The following is a 14,797-nucleotide window of genomic DNA, read 5'->3' on the forward strand; positions in this document are numbered from 1 at the left end:
TGAATTAAAAATGCCATCTCTTCTATCCTGCTGAAGGAAAGCATCTCTCTTGCTTTGAGGCCCAGCGATGCCAAATGAAATGAATGTAATGCCTCCTGATTGCAGAGCAGTGCTATGTAAAGGAAGCCTAGGTAATGGCAAAACATCACCTATAAACTGTTTTGGGTTTTTTTTTTTTCCTTTTTGCTTGTGGGATGAATTTGTAACTTGACACAGCTGAGTTTCTTGCCTGACAGGAGAAAGGGGTAGAGATTTTTCTACTAGGAAAGCAGTGGCAACTAGGTAGGTATCCATGAGGAAAGCAGATATTTTTTGGTACTCTGAATTCCTGAATGTCACAGGCACAACAGTGGGACATTCCCATGAAGTTATAAAACTAATAAAAAGCCTGCTGTTGCTTGGAAATGTTATTTTTTTTCCAAACGAGGAAAAAGTAATCTGTGACAGGAAATATGAGCCAAAAGACAGCTGATGGAATTGCTTCTATTTTTTTTCATTATTCATGATTAGCCTTATCTTTAGTAAGAATGGTTTCTGTTAGTATCTTGCTGAGATGAACCTTTGACTTCTCTAACATCTGCAATGCATGGACAAGCTAGTCTATTAACTGATACAGAGTGTTCTGCAAGAATTCAAGGAGTCCTAGATATTAAATGCGCCTATGGAAGATGTTGCAGGATCATGCAGTGGCCAGCTTGGTCAGAAAAATGTTGCTGGAGCCTTTCTTCAACATCTTTAAAATAATAAAAGGAACCAACAACCATCTACAAAGAAATACATGTGTCAAAATAAAATTACACTTCATGAGAAAGGCTGCCTTCTGGGATTTTATTAAAGGTATATCAATTTGCAGGTATTTTTTTTTAATCATGTGTAAGCTAAAGCTCTTGATATCTGTTCTATCTAATTTAATGTCTTTTTTTTCAACAATTAAACAAAAATCTGATCTCACTTAGAATACTTTTTCACAAGTTTATGCCAGCTGTGTACTTAAAAATCATTCTGCACCTCTGATACTTGAAGAAAATACAGGGATTGAAAAGAGGGGAGGGGGAAAGTGGGTGGTAGGGGAGGGAAGAAAAAAAAAAGCTGATGCTAATTTATCTTGGGAAAACTAAAATAGTCACATTAAAAATCTCTTGGCATTGTGCTGTGAGACTAAGCAAATGTACATTCATTATAACAAGCTTAAACATCTAGGAAACTATTTTGGGAGTTGGCCCTTTAGAGTGGAATTCCGCTACACGGTAATTAGATGAAGTGCCTTAAAAACCCAGAAACATCCACTGAGCTGTGAACTTCAGCTAGCAACTATGTTCTTAATGTAATTTTCAGAGTGAGAAAGTGTGTCAGTTATGGATAAATATGAATTTCTTTTAAATAATTCAATAGAGGTCCTTATATTAAAAAGTAAATAATATAGGTTTTGTTTAGACTGATGTATTTCTGTAGTGCTGAGGAAAGGCTTTAGAATAACTGCATATTCAGCTAGCATGAGCAATTTTTCCATCTGACAGAAAATCTGGAGGTGACTTCTCTTGCTGCTGTTCTACTGAGTGTTTTCGTATGCTTAAGTCAGAAAGCTGATTAGATCACTTAATTTGACCTTAGTTTGGCACACTATAGGCCATTATATTTCTCAATTAGGACTGAATTGAACACAACCTGCCTAAATAAAAATAACTTCACACAAGCCTGTCTTCCACAAGGACACTTGGTCTTAGTGTCAAGACTCCCACTAATTCCCAGCTATTTGTTACAGTGATTAATCTTACTTTCTAAAAATAAGAACAAAAAAAAAAATGGACCTGACTTCTAAATCTCATGCATGTGGATTAGTTTCCATCCCGTGTTCTCATTTTGCTGGTCTCTGGCCCAGGGCACATTAGACAGGGCCCAGGGGGGTGTGCTGCATGCAAAAATGCTTGGATGACCGTGTCCGCTGGGCTATGAGAAGCAGGATAGCATCTTCCCGTCCTGAAGATACTTGTGTGTGTCTCGTTCTTCTTTTTGACTGACTTGCATAGATTGATCTCTAGAAGTCTTTAAGAGTTGTTTTTGGGGTTTTTTCCCTGCCTGTGGTGGGGGGTGTGTGTGTGTCTAAGGTACCTTCACAAAAATCTACCAGCCAGGCTGACCGCTCTAACCAGATGCACCTCCAAGGGCAAAGAGTTCATTTCTCTCAGGGGGGAATATGTGGTCCGGTTCCTGCATTCGTTGTGTGTATCTGTGCCCATGTTACTTGGTGCTTGTCCAGTCATCAGCTCTGTGAACTAGAAATCCCAAAGCAGACTGCCATACTGGGGGAGGATATCAAATAATCTCTAGGGCAGATTTACATTGGCTGAGTGCTCTGTTGACAGGGGAAAAAATGGCTGAAGGAGCTCTCATTGTGTTGGATGCATAGACATCGTGCTGAAGTATCTATTTAGAAATATTAGTAAAGTTTTTAAAATTAGACTATTATATTCAAAAGCAATAACCAAACTCTGTGTGTTGTGCAAGTTAAATAGAGATAAAAAGTGACTATGGGTGTCAGTGCACAAAGACACATGAAGGTAATTGACAACCTGCTAGGAGACAATGTCCTCCAAGTCCTGTTAGATGTGATGGCAAAATGGTTAGATGGTGGAAGAGGTAGAGTCAGATCTCATCAAGCAGGAGCAGGAATTTTGCTTCCTGTCCCGTCTCCCCCCCCCCCCCCCCTTTTTTTTTTTTGGAGTTTAATGGCTTAACTGTTATAAACAGGACTTTAGGACTACATTTTTATATTAAGTTGTGGGAAGTTTGTCTGTCCCTTCTCCCTCCAGCCAAAATTGACCACCCATTTGATTTATCTCCAGGCTTGTTCATGGCCAAGGCCTCCTTCAGGTATTTGTGCTGTCAGCTGCTGGTCTGTGGTGGCCTTTCTTCTCAAAGGAGTCCTAGGTTATTTTCAGTAAATAAGTAGTTTATAAAAAATAATGTTCAGATCTCCTCAGGCACCAGAAGGAGTCAACTTCAGGTCTCCTGTACCCAGGGCTGTGACTTAAACCTCTATACGGGAGGAAGGTAGTGCTTTTTGTGAACATTTGTTTGTTTTAGCTATCCTAACTCCCACAGAAATGGCAATGGTAGTGATCCATTGTGAGAGGCCCCAGGTCTGCCTAGCAGGGTGGCTGGAGTGTTGCCTAAAGAAAACCCAGTTCCCCAAGACTCCTCATATTTTTCCTCTGCATTTTCTTCTGAATCTGTGTGGACCTCCATTATGTGAGTTGGCTTCTGTGAATTTATTTTATCTCATACCTATGTTGCTGACTGTCCTTAGCGTCATTTAGGCTGCCAGGTTCTTAGATTGCAACAAAGTCATTTTGAGAACCTAGGTCTTTCTCACAAATCTTGCTTCCACATCCCACACTGGTGCCTCATTTGCAGTGGAGTGCTGTGATGAGTATGTCTCTGCTAACCGGCTGCTACTTTCTGAAAGCTGCAGAAACTGAAGGTCAGGCTGATTTTTGGAGAATGAGAGTGGGTTGCTCAGAAGGGAGAACAATATAATGTCTAAAATCATATAAAAAGTAATTCATGCAGCCTCTCAAAGTTTTGGCAAGGTGGAAGACACAAGAGGGATCAAAGCAATCAAGGCAGTTACAGTTAATAATAAGTATCATGACTTATACTTTTTAGCCTTCATGTAGACGTAATGGTCTACATGCCATCTTCAAAGGCATTTGTTGCTGTTGGCTCAGTAAACCAAAAACTGATTTGATTTCTGCTTTTCAGACTCCTTCAAAATACTATTTAAGTCTCTTCAGGCTGGTCATTTTGAAATGTCATGGGCACCATATGTTGGGTTTGTTGGGGTTTTTTGTGTTTTGTGTGGTTTTGTTGGTTTGTTTGTTTGTTTGGTTTTTTAACCCAGTTTGATTTGAAGACACTTTAAACTTTTTGATCTTTCTCTGATCTGGTTTTGTTAAAAGAAATGCTTATCTAAGCATTTTGATGGTGTTAGTAACATGAGGATTCATTCAAACACAGATGATGTCCCTCTGACAGCAGCTCCTGGAAGCAGAGGCCCCTTGGTAGACAATGAAGGGGAAGTCTTACCACACCTTAGAATTTGCGCCTAAGCAGGACGTGATGCCAACGCTGGGAACAAGCAGTTGAGGGGGAGGTACTGTACTCTGTGAGCTGCTGCAGCTCCTAGATGTGGAGGGATCTGCAAGCAGGTTACATCTCCTGCACCATTCATGCTGTGGGAGGTGGAAAACATCCAGCATGGCCTGAAAGGTTCCCAGGAGTCATGAAAGATAATAAACAAGCTTAAAAAGAATAACAACAACAACAACAAAAAAACAAAAACCCCAAACCTCCTCTCAGATATTAATCCAGGTAGAGAATTCGTCATTGAGGTAGCAACAGCCCTATTTAGCAAGGGATAAACTTCCTTCTTTCCTAAACATCCCACACGTTATGGAATTTGCAGCTTAAACAGCTGAGAAGAGAGGAGCACAGCTAAAGAATTTAAGGAACTGCATTACATAGACAAGTAGGGTTATAACTTATTAAAACATTTGCAAAACACATTCCAGTGAGATGAAGTTAAACAGCTAAAGCATCTTCCCGCATAAGAAACGCATTGGGGAGAATGGGTAATCACAGAAATCAGCTGCCCTGGCACATTTCTTGGACGGCTGAACTCACTTTCGATAACTCTGAACTCCCTATCATTGGCTTGTAGGGCAAATTCAATTGGTATTACAGTGTAAGTGATGCTGGAGCTTATGTAAGAATTTTTTTCCTTCCTATGTCCCACTGTATTTCTAAGCTGTATGTGATCGTAGGCTGCCTTTCAAGCATATGTTTGGGTCAGAAATAGAGTGCAATATACTCTTTTCCTGAAAATCTTGCATGTAAATAATACAGGTGGGAAAGATGAACTCAACTGTCCTCCAGTTCAATGGCAGTTTGAAAACTGATCTGATTGTCCTAGTGGAATGATGTAATATTGGCAATGGTAAGCAGGAGTAGAGCCAGGTATTTCAAGTTCACGCACAGAGCTCCTAGGCTGCTTCTCTGTGCCCCATCCACCACGCAATTAATGCAGCTGCGTGGTCATGACTCTTTCCCCTCCTATCCCTGTTAACTATTCCATTTTGAGGGGCCAGAGCACCGGATAGCATATTCTCTAAAGAAGAGGCAGACTAGGTGGGAAGATTCCTGCGTGCGCCCACCCCACATCACTTCCTAGAAAACTTTGCCGCTGTGTGCACTGAAGATGTTTGCCCTGCACCTTTAATGGCAACTGTAATGTTAATAGTGATGCACAAATCAACAACAGTGTCCTGTTGATAAAGATGAAAATGAGAAGTTCTCTCTGCAACGTATAAAAGGCAAAACAGAGTCAAAAGTTTCTCAGACGTCTTTGGTGAGCTGGAACCACAAATCCCTTCAGAAAGCTGCAGGCACTGTTCTGAGGGCAATAAACATGTGTGCTAGAGAGGCTTTGTTCTATCTGTCTTGCGTCACAAAGTTGTTCTGAGTATGAAATAACAATCATCATAATACACAGAATGTATCCATACTCTATACTGTCCACTATCAACCATTTAACAGTGCACAGAAAACCAACTGACATGCTAACTGGAGGATTCAAGCATATCATTGCTTGAAAACTTCTTTGAATCATGGTTGCACACAATAATGAGTAAAATCTGCAGATAAATCGATGAATACTGAAAGTGAACAGCAAAGTGGAGATCCTAGCCGTCATTGGCCAGTTCCTTGATAAGACATGCAGATTTAGGATTAGTTATTCGTAAATCAGCATTCACTTCTGCAAGGCTGAGTGCTGATAAACATCACGTGCTTTTGTATTAAGTGTGAAAAATTTATTGTTTTTCTGGCTCTAAGGCTAAATGCTATTAGCCCAAATGAGCTATCAAGGTGATATGATAAAGGCCCTGTTGAATATTTATACACAATTAAATTAAATACGCATGTGCCGCTTGCTCTACAAAGAACTTAAGGGAAAATATGACTAATACATAAGAGCAAAGATTAGTTTACTTGTCACTTCGTGATCATGATATAGATGGAATTTCCTTCCGTAAAAACAGCATGACAAAGAGTTCATGAATATTTTCATCAGTAGCTAATGTTTCCATTCCCGGAGGAGAGCTCTAAGCCCACAAACAAGAAAGGCTGCTACATTTAAGATTCAAGGGAATGTCATCACAAAATGTAAACTGTCTGCAAGAAACTTTCAGCTTTGATAGTTTTATCACATTAGAGACAAGTGCATCACAGCTGTGAAGTGCATCATAGCACAGACATGACCCATATTTATAAAAATCTTTGACTAATATAGCATTTTGTTACATTACGAATCTGTGCTGTAACAGCACAGGTCTGGGCTCTGCTGAGAGCAATGAGACTTTGTAGGTGGAGGGCAGTATTGTGTTTCTATTTTGTTATCATTTTCAGGTGCAAAGTGCAGCTTTTCCAGTGTTGCAAGTGTGAGGACGTATTTGAGAGGCTGCTGTAGTGAATTTATACGCATTCGTTGTCTGACGTTTAAATTTATTCATAAAGGTGATGGATTAAATTACAGATTAATAAGTAACATGTAGGTGCAGCACATATACATTTTGAATATTGATACGTCATAGAAATTATTTGCCTTGTTTCATAGCTTAAAAACAATTCTCTCCTAGAATAACAATAGTCCTCATAAGTGAACATGAATTACTTAAACACAATCTGACTTTGAGGCCTTTTGTAAACAGTTTATGTGCTGAGCTGATCTGAAATAGCACTATCAAGTATTTTAAGCTATGTTACCTTCTGCCACAATGAAATCTGTGCATCATTCTGATCATTCTTGTATGCCTTTCTCAGTCTTTTCGTCTATTCTTCTTGAAAATGGGAGGGATAGGCAAACAAAATTGGAAGGAATGTTACCCAAATATGGGTAATAAAAAAGCAGTTCTGCAGCAGATCTGCTGAAACTAGCACACAGGAGAAAATAGACCTAATAAGTAAATGAAGGACATCAGTGAGGCTGAAGTTGGAATAATATTCTTAAAAAAGTGGGTACTTAGCAGAATGAGTTAGAGATGTCGTAGGTGGGGGAAATATTTTCCAAAATGTATTATTGGAAAAGACTTGCAGCCTTCAAAGTGTGATAATTAGAAAATCAGCAAGTTTCTATAAAGGGAAAAAATCCACAACCATCCTTTTATTTTCAGTTGAGTGCTGTGACACCTTTTCCACAGAAGGAGTACAGAAATTCAGGAAGTTCTTATTATAGCTGTTGAACAAACCCAAATGGGCAAACACTTAGTTTTTTCCAAGTGCATGCAAGTTCTAATGGCAAACAGCAAGGTTCTAAGAAAATGAGATAATTAAGTTATGGGATGATGAACATTTATTTCTAAGGAAGTCTTAAAGAGTATTTTACTACACTTCTATTGTTTATATTATTTTAACATTTCTACTTGAGAGACAGTTGGCCTATGTTTGTAGACCATGTAATAAAATCTTCTTTTTAATGTGCAGTGTGGTCCAAGAAGTGGCCAGGATGTATCTGGAGTGGGATAGTGAGTGATGCCTTTCAATGCCTGAAAGCATACTGGAGAGAAAGCGAGGAGTCTCGGGGCTCTGTGCCTTCCTGATGCTCTGGGTTTAGGGTACGTGTGGGGGCAGCCCCTGCGCTGCATTACAGAGTGAATCCATGGCACCGGGTACGTACGTGCTGTGCAGTGCCATTGTTGCATGGGCAGTCATGTCGCTGATGTTCACTGATGTGCCTATTTGTCCAGGATTCCCAGACATCCTGCATCCTACGCTACGGAATATTGGGAAATGCTAGCTGGTGATCACTACAAGAAATACTGCTTCTCTCCAAGTAATAAATTTCTCAGTATTTTGCCCTTGATAACTGTTATATAAAGTACCAGTGAGGGAATATTCACGTTAAGAGCAGTATATTCTATTTTTCTGTAGAACTAGAGGGCAGTTCCACATAATACTGTGTGAATAATCCAAGCTACAAGGAGAAAAAAAAAAAAGATCCATCTGGGGACACACACACACAAACACACACACACACACACAAGAAGGAAGTGGGAAATAGTAATCGGATGTTTGTTATAGAAGGAAGATATGTAAAAAGGAAGATACACACACAAAGCAGCAACTGGAGTGGAGTGGTATGCTAGGAACTTCTCTGTCAACACAGAACTTGGGAAATGTAATGTTATGGAAAGATACCACAAAGGCAGGAGGAATCTGGCTGTCCTTCTAATATCCCTTATAAGAGAGCAAACTTTGGCTGTTTAGGGGATGGCCAGGCAAAAATTTACTGGGAAGCTGCCATGGTGCCCAGGAAAGCAGTTTATTTTGGAAGGAAATGACCTGAAAGTTCAGGAGTAAATCATGCGATTTTACAGGAAGGCAGTTAATTCTGGCAAAAGGCCTACTTGGCTAAGCAAGGAACTTTTTGATGAACTAAAATGCAAAAGGGGCATGTAAAAAGGTGAAACAATGTGACAGGCTGCAGAGATGTAGTATAAAAGCATTGCATGGACATGTAGATATGAAATTGGGAAGACCAAAGCCCAGCTGGAGCTAAGAGTAGTAAGATGCAAAAAGGAAGCATTTCACAAGTTTGCTCACAGCGAGATGTGAGCTTTGGGAGGAAGACAAGGGAGGGAGGGATGAGAGGGAGGGATGACACAGAGAAGGTTGAAGTACTCAATGTTTCTTTTTTCTTTTTTTTTCTTTTTTCTTTTCTTTTTTTTTTCCCTCCCTCATAGACCTTTGACTTATTGAGTAGCAATGCCTATGTCAACTTCTAGCATGGTCATGTCACTTTAGCAGAACTTATGAACTCTTCTATGCAGCCATGGACCTTTCAAGCTATACCACAAGCACATATAGGATAAACCTGTGGTTTCATTAAAGATGTGGATTAAGTTGCAATGGTATTAAAATCTCAGGAAAGGAAATAATACTCATTTAATACATGAAAATAACTCATCAGTCATGAAGGGAAAAAACGATCATGGGCAGAATGGTAATCTCCAAGTACCTCTGATGTTGCTAGACATAGGTTGAAATCTATTTTCTCTGTCTCAGTTCAGAGATATTTTGTTGCTAAATGGTGTGGTATGTTAGCGAGCAACAAGATTCAAAACCAGAACACAAAAGAATAGAGCAGAACTGCATTAATGCAATTAGTATGCATTAATACATCATATATTAATATCTTGTTCAAAATCAAATAATTGTAGTGAATTTAATTACATATAACTAATGACAACTTGAGGGCTAAAGCTTTAATTTTTTTATATATGAGAAAGATGCTGACTTTTGCCCTGTAGAGCAGCAAGAATGATCTAGATCCATTGCAGTTTGGTCTGCTTTGTAAATCCTGGGCATGTCCGCTGGAAATACACTTTATTTACGGAATTTATACTGTTGAAGCATCTACTGAGAAAAAGCAGAAACTAGCTCTAAATGCTTTTTCTGCACTTCCTAGCCTAAACATACAGACTGTTGCCCTCATTGAGCAACAACATCTGTTAGTCTGGAAAAACAGATGTGTGAAGTATACTAGCAGTCGGGAAATATCAAAAAGGTGAAGATGAGTCTTCAGCAGCTCCAGGGGCAGCAAGGAAATTGGAAGAGAAGACAGATGCAACATGTGATTGCAAACAGGCTGTGCAAAAGAGAAAAAAAAAGATATCATGTGACTTGTTTAATTTGGAATGATAGAGAAAAGGTCCAGGAAGAAAAGTACAATATTGTGAGGGTCTGCTTATGCTTGTGTTTTCTTTAATCACATTCCTTATTTATAACAGAATTGATGACTTAGGGGTTTCCCAGGAATGCTGGGATGCTGATTTCTACTGAATCTCATGGTTTTGCTATCAAGGGGATGTTGGATTAGTTGAACAATAGCTGGATATAATTCTTGGCCATCTTATAACAATTCAAGAGATGAAAGTCTGGCTCCAGGAGATCAAATAATAGGAATTTTTTATTTGATATCAGGACTTTGCGCTGTTTTTTCTTTTTTTTTCACAGCTTGATCAGAGCTGAGAAAAAAGAACAAAGTGCTGGCATGCTGGCTGTTTTGTAGTGGCATTAGAACTGAGAACTCCCAGCCCTGGTAATCTTGTGATTATTTTTTTAAAACCTTGAACCATGGAATTTAATGTGCTCTGTGTGTGTATAAACTTGGAAAAATAGCTTGACTAAATGTTCTAATTTCAGAAGATACATAGATTGAAAGTTAATTATCTTTTTAAAATTCTTATGCTTGTAAGTCTATGAAGTGATGCTTTGGGATCTGACCCGTAGTGCTGGAATAGCCAGTCTTGGATCTCCCCAGGTTTCTCAAATCCTGATGTATTTCAAAACAACCTTCTTGAGGCTGCAAAAGTTAGCTAGAGGTCTTTGCCGTTTCCATTCAAGTCCACCATGAAAAAAGTAGAGATGAGAAACAATGATTAAATAGAAAAGTATAGTTCAGACAACAGATTTGAACTTCTAAAAAGCTTTACTCCATTTTATATTTTCCCTGAATGCTTGCTTTTCCATTTGCAATGTCCAAAATTATGGAAATTGGGAGACGTTTTGATAGTGTTTCTTCCTTGCGTAGAAGAATTCATTTCCGACCCTTGTATGAAGCACTGTGCCTTTAGGTGTCTTTAAGTGCATATAATCTCAAGGTTGCAAGCTAAGACAAATGCAGGCAACAGTTGTTTTGCTTCTGGACACCTTGAAGGGGGTTAGCAGAAAAGCTAAAAGTAGAGCTGAGCAGGCATATAGGAAATACCATCCTGGATTAGGTCCAAAACCCACCTAATCCCATACCATGTCTCCAGCAATGATTAGTGTCATGTATTTCAGACGAAAATGGGATTACGTGGCCTTTGCTCATCCACAGACATTTAAAGGCTTATTGTGAGTTGTAATCATTTGAAACTGGCTTAAATCCTGAAGGCTGTGGTTTAATGTCTCTTGCACTGAATCAGTTGTAATGAATTATGATGCTGTGGATGCTCCTGTCATCCACAGAAATTACCACTCTCTCCTCAAACTTTGCAGATTTCTTGACCTTCACAGCTTTTCATGGCAGTATGTTATCCACATTTTAATTGTGCTTGGGGTGAAAACAGCTTTGGAAATCTACTTTGTTCCTGTGTTAACAGCGAAGGAGCATGGAAATTTCTTGTCTACATTCTCTGGAGCGCTGGTTATTTCTATGATAGTTATTTTGTATGCTGTTATCACAGCACCAAGTTTTAATCTCCTTCTCAGGCTACTTGTTGCGATCTCACTTCATATGATCAAGGGGGTTTTTCATGCTTGATCATACTTAGGGGAACCTCTTGGACTTCCCATGTTTGTCTGTGTCTCTGACACAGATGTTCAGGATTGCCTGTGGCAGGAGGAATGTGTTAAGTGAGGAACGCTGCAGATGATAGTAAATTCAGAGAAACTTCCAAGGCAGAGTAAGGGCTTTTTCACTAACTGGGCTGAAAAGCAGCAAAGAAAGTCTTGAAGAGAGGAGAGATGGGAGAGTGTGAGGCAGTTTCATCGTTAACAAAAGCAGTGAGAACTGCTCAGAGAAAGGATGTCTCAGGTGCTGGGAGGGACAGAGCAAGCAGAAAAGTTTGCAGGCCACCTGTCCGGGATGAAATACTGAAATGTCTGAGAAGAAACTATTATAAAGTATTGTCCTGGTTTTGGCAGGGATAAAGTTAATTTTCTTTCTGACAGCTGCTGTAGTGCTGTGGTTTGGATTTAGGATGAGAACAATGTTGATATCACACTGATGTTTTAGTTGTCGTTGAGCAGTCAAGGACTTTTCAGCTTCTTATACCGCCCTGCCAACCAGAAGGTGGGGGGCACCCAAGAAGTTGGGAGGGGACACAGCCAGGGCAGCTGACCCCAACTGGCCAAAGGGACATTCCATACCATACGATGTCATGTTCTGTTTATAACTGGGGGTGGGCTGAGAGGCGTGGCAGCTGGGGGCCTGGCGTGGTAGCTGGGGGTCTTGCGCAGGATCAACTTCGGAGTGATGGCATTTGTATTATTAAGTAACTGTTACGTGTGACACAGCCCTGCTTTCCTGGAGATGGCTGAACACCTGCCTGCCCATGGGAAGTGGGGAATGAATTGCTTGGTTTGTTTTGCTTCTGCATGTGGGCTGGGAGGCTGGGCAGCTGGGGGTCATGCATAGCATTGACTTTGGGTGATAAGAAGTGCTGTTCATCACAATTTCCAATTCTCTTCCCCATCCTGATGGGTGGAAGTGAGTGAGCGGCTGCACAGTGCTCAGTTGTCAGCTGGGGCTAAACCGCGACAAGTGTGATGCTGAAATAAATTTTCATATACTTTACTTTCCTTCTCCTATAACTATTTCCAATTTTGTAATGAAAAATTTACCCCCTAGTTTTCCAAGACCCCAAAAACATTATAATTAGCGTAATGTTTTACACTGTCAACATAGCGTCAGATAACTACAGATCACCAGTTACAGAAAAAACTATTAGAAAACTACTGCATGAACTTTACTGCCATAGATTTAAGTGTGGTATTGAGAGGATGCAATCACCTTTCATTGATTTGGAGGTATCCAATTTAGGAAATGGTAAATGGCATCTTCATTATGAAGAACAGTGTTTTTTAGGGGAGCACTTGCACGTTGATCTGTGTTGAGTTTATCTATGCTAAGTCGTATAAAAGAGCTTTGAAACACAAATAGTAGTTAACTAAAACTGTGAAGGGATCATGACTGCCTGGGAGACCAAATGAAGCAATCTTGCCTTACCGGGCCTTGTAAACTGGAAAGATCTTGCACTGCTGCAGCTCTTGTGGGATTATAAATTGCTGGCTCGAGATACAGGCCTAGTAAGTACGGGGTAATATCCCTGGTTCCGGATATCCTACCATGTATCTGCAGTGTCAGTATGGCAATGCTTTTATTGTTGTTTCAGCTGATGCCGTAGGTATACCAAGAGTTCTTTGCTTTGAAACCCTGATAGCCTGAATGTTTGTGCGAGACAGAGGCATAAACTGGCAGGTGTCCATTTTGTGCCTAGTCTGACTATTTTTATGTAAGCACACTATTTAACATGTCCTGGAGTTTGGGATTAGAGAGCTCTTCTTGTGCCAGCTGGTAATTCCCACAGTTCCTGCCCACCTTCCTCACATCCCACTGTTCATGGATGAACCACAAGAGATGTGGTGGCTGATAAGTTACTGGTCGGTGCTTAAATCTTCACTCCAACACAGCCAACTCCATTTCTGTGTCACTGCACAGCCACAGGCTTGCCATGCTGCTTCTTGGTTGAGATTAGTTTTTCATGTGAGTGTATCAAAATCTGTATTTTTCAGAGTTATGTTAAAGTCAACAGTGATTACAGACTCCTGGTCTAACCCTCAGCGCTACAGAAACCACATATTAATCCATGATTTAACTATCGTTTTACCCCAGTGAGTTAATGCTGACGTTCAGACACTCACCACAGTGGCCAGATCTGAGAGAGGTCCTGGGGCCAGGGGAGAGAAATTCAGGGGCAAAATTCATGGGACCAAGCACAGCTTTGGATTACAGAAGAGGAAAGCAGACCTGGGAAATGGAGGACTGACAAAATCTGAGAGGTGGATGAGTCTGTATTTCTTCAGGAGAAGCTGTAGGGCAAGAGACAGGGGTTGGGTGTAGCAGCAGCAAGATCCACCTGAAGCTCATGTGACACCTGGCAAGTCGTGCTGCCCGTGGTGCTCCCTGCAATGATGCCGAGGTGGCTGATGGGTTGGGTGAGGCACCAGCTGGGATGGGCAGAGCATCCTGTTTGCTGCTGCAGCACAACCACATGCACTCCTGCACCACTCAGGCCTGTAATATCCATTTCCAGCCACAGTTAAGCCTGTAGTGATTATTTTTGTGTAACAGTTGCAGCTAAGGGGCCTGGTAGTACTTCCACTTCTTTCAAAGGATTGCATGTGGGTACCTGGGATATCTGAAACTGGTTTTTAAAACATGTCAGGCTGTTTTCAATCATTTCTTTACTCTTTCACAGTAGGAGAAAGCTATTTGCAGCAATCCATTTGCTGTGTCTGAAACTCTACTTGTGCCTATCAAGCGAGGGTAATTGCTTTGCAAGTCTGATTGCCTTGCAAACCTTTGTTACCAGCCAGGTGGGCGACTCCTTACTGTCCCGTTATGTGATGCTGTGATGTGCCTGTGGGTCAGAGCAGCCTCTCTCAAAGGCTGCCATAGAGCTACATACAGGGAACAATTATTCACTGTTTTTCTTGATACAAAAAGTGGGGCAACCAAGTGGAATTACTAGGCAGCAAGTGTAAAGCAAAAGATAGTAAGGTTTTTTTTACACAAAGCATAATAAAATTGTGTTGCTTACTGCAATAAGATATATCAGTACATGAAGGTACCAATACAACTGCTGGCTCAGGAAGTCTCTAAATCTTGGGGTGCTGGAAACTGGGAGCAGACACTGTTCACACTTAAACTCCTTCCCTTCACTTTTGTTACTGGCCATCGTGTTGGGGTAGAGCACCCCAACTAACGACCTTTGTCTGGACCATATGGCCATTCCCACTTTCTCAGCTTGAGCCGGTGGAGGTTTGCAAGACTTGAACTATTTGGCTCACAGCAGTTTAAGAACTGTCATTGGTTACTCCAATTTTTCACAAGCGTTCCACCAGATAAGTGCCTGTGGTCCTGTATAAAGTAAGTTCAACCAACCAACCAATCAATCAACCTCCCTGCCACCCC

The sequence above is a fragment of the Balearica regulorum genome, chromosome 2 (assembly GCF_011004875.1).
Source record: "Balearica regulorum gibbericeps isolate bBalReg1 chromosome 2, bBalReg1.pri, whole genome shotgun sequence".
Taxonomy (NCBI): domain Eukaryota; kingdom Metazoa; phylum Chordata; class Aves; order Gruiformes; family Gruidae; genus Balearica; species Balearica regulorum.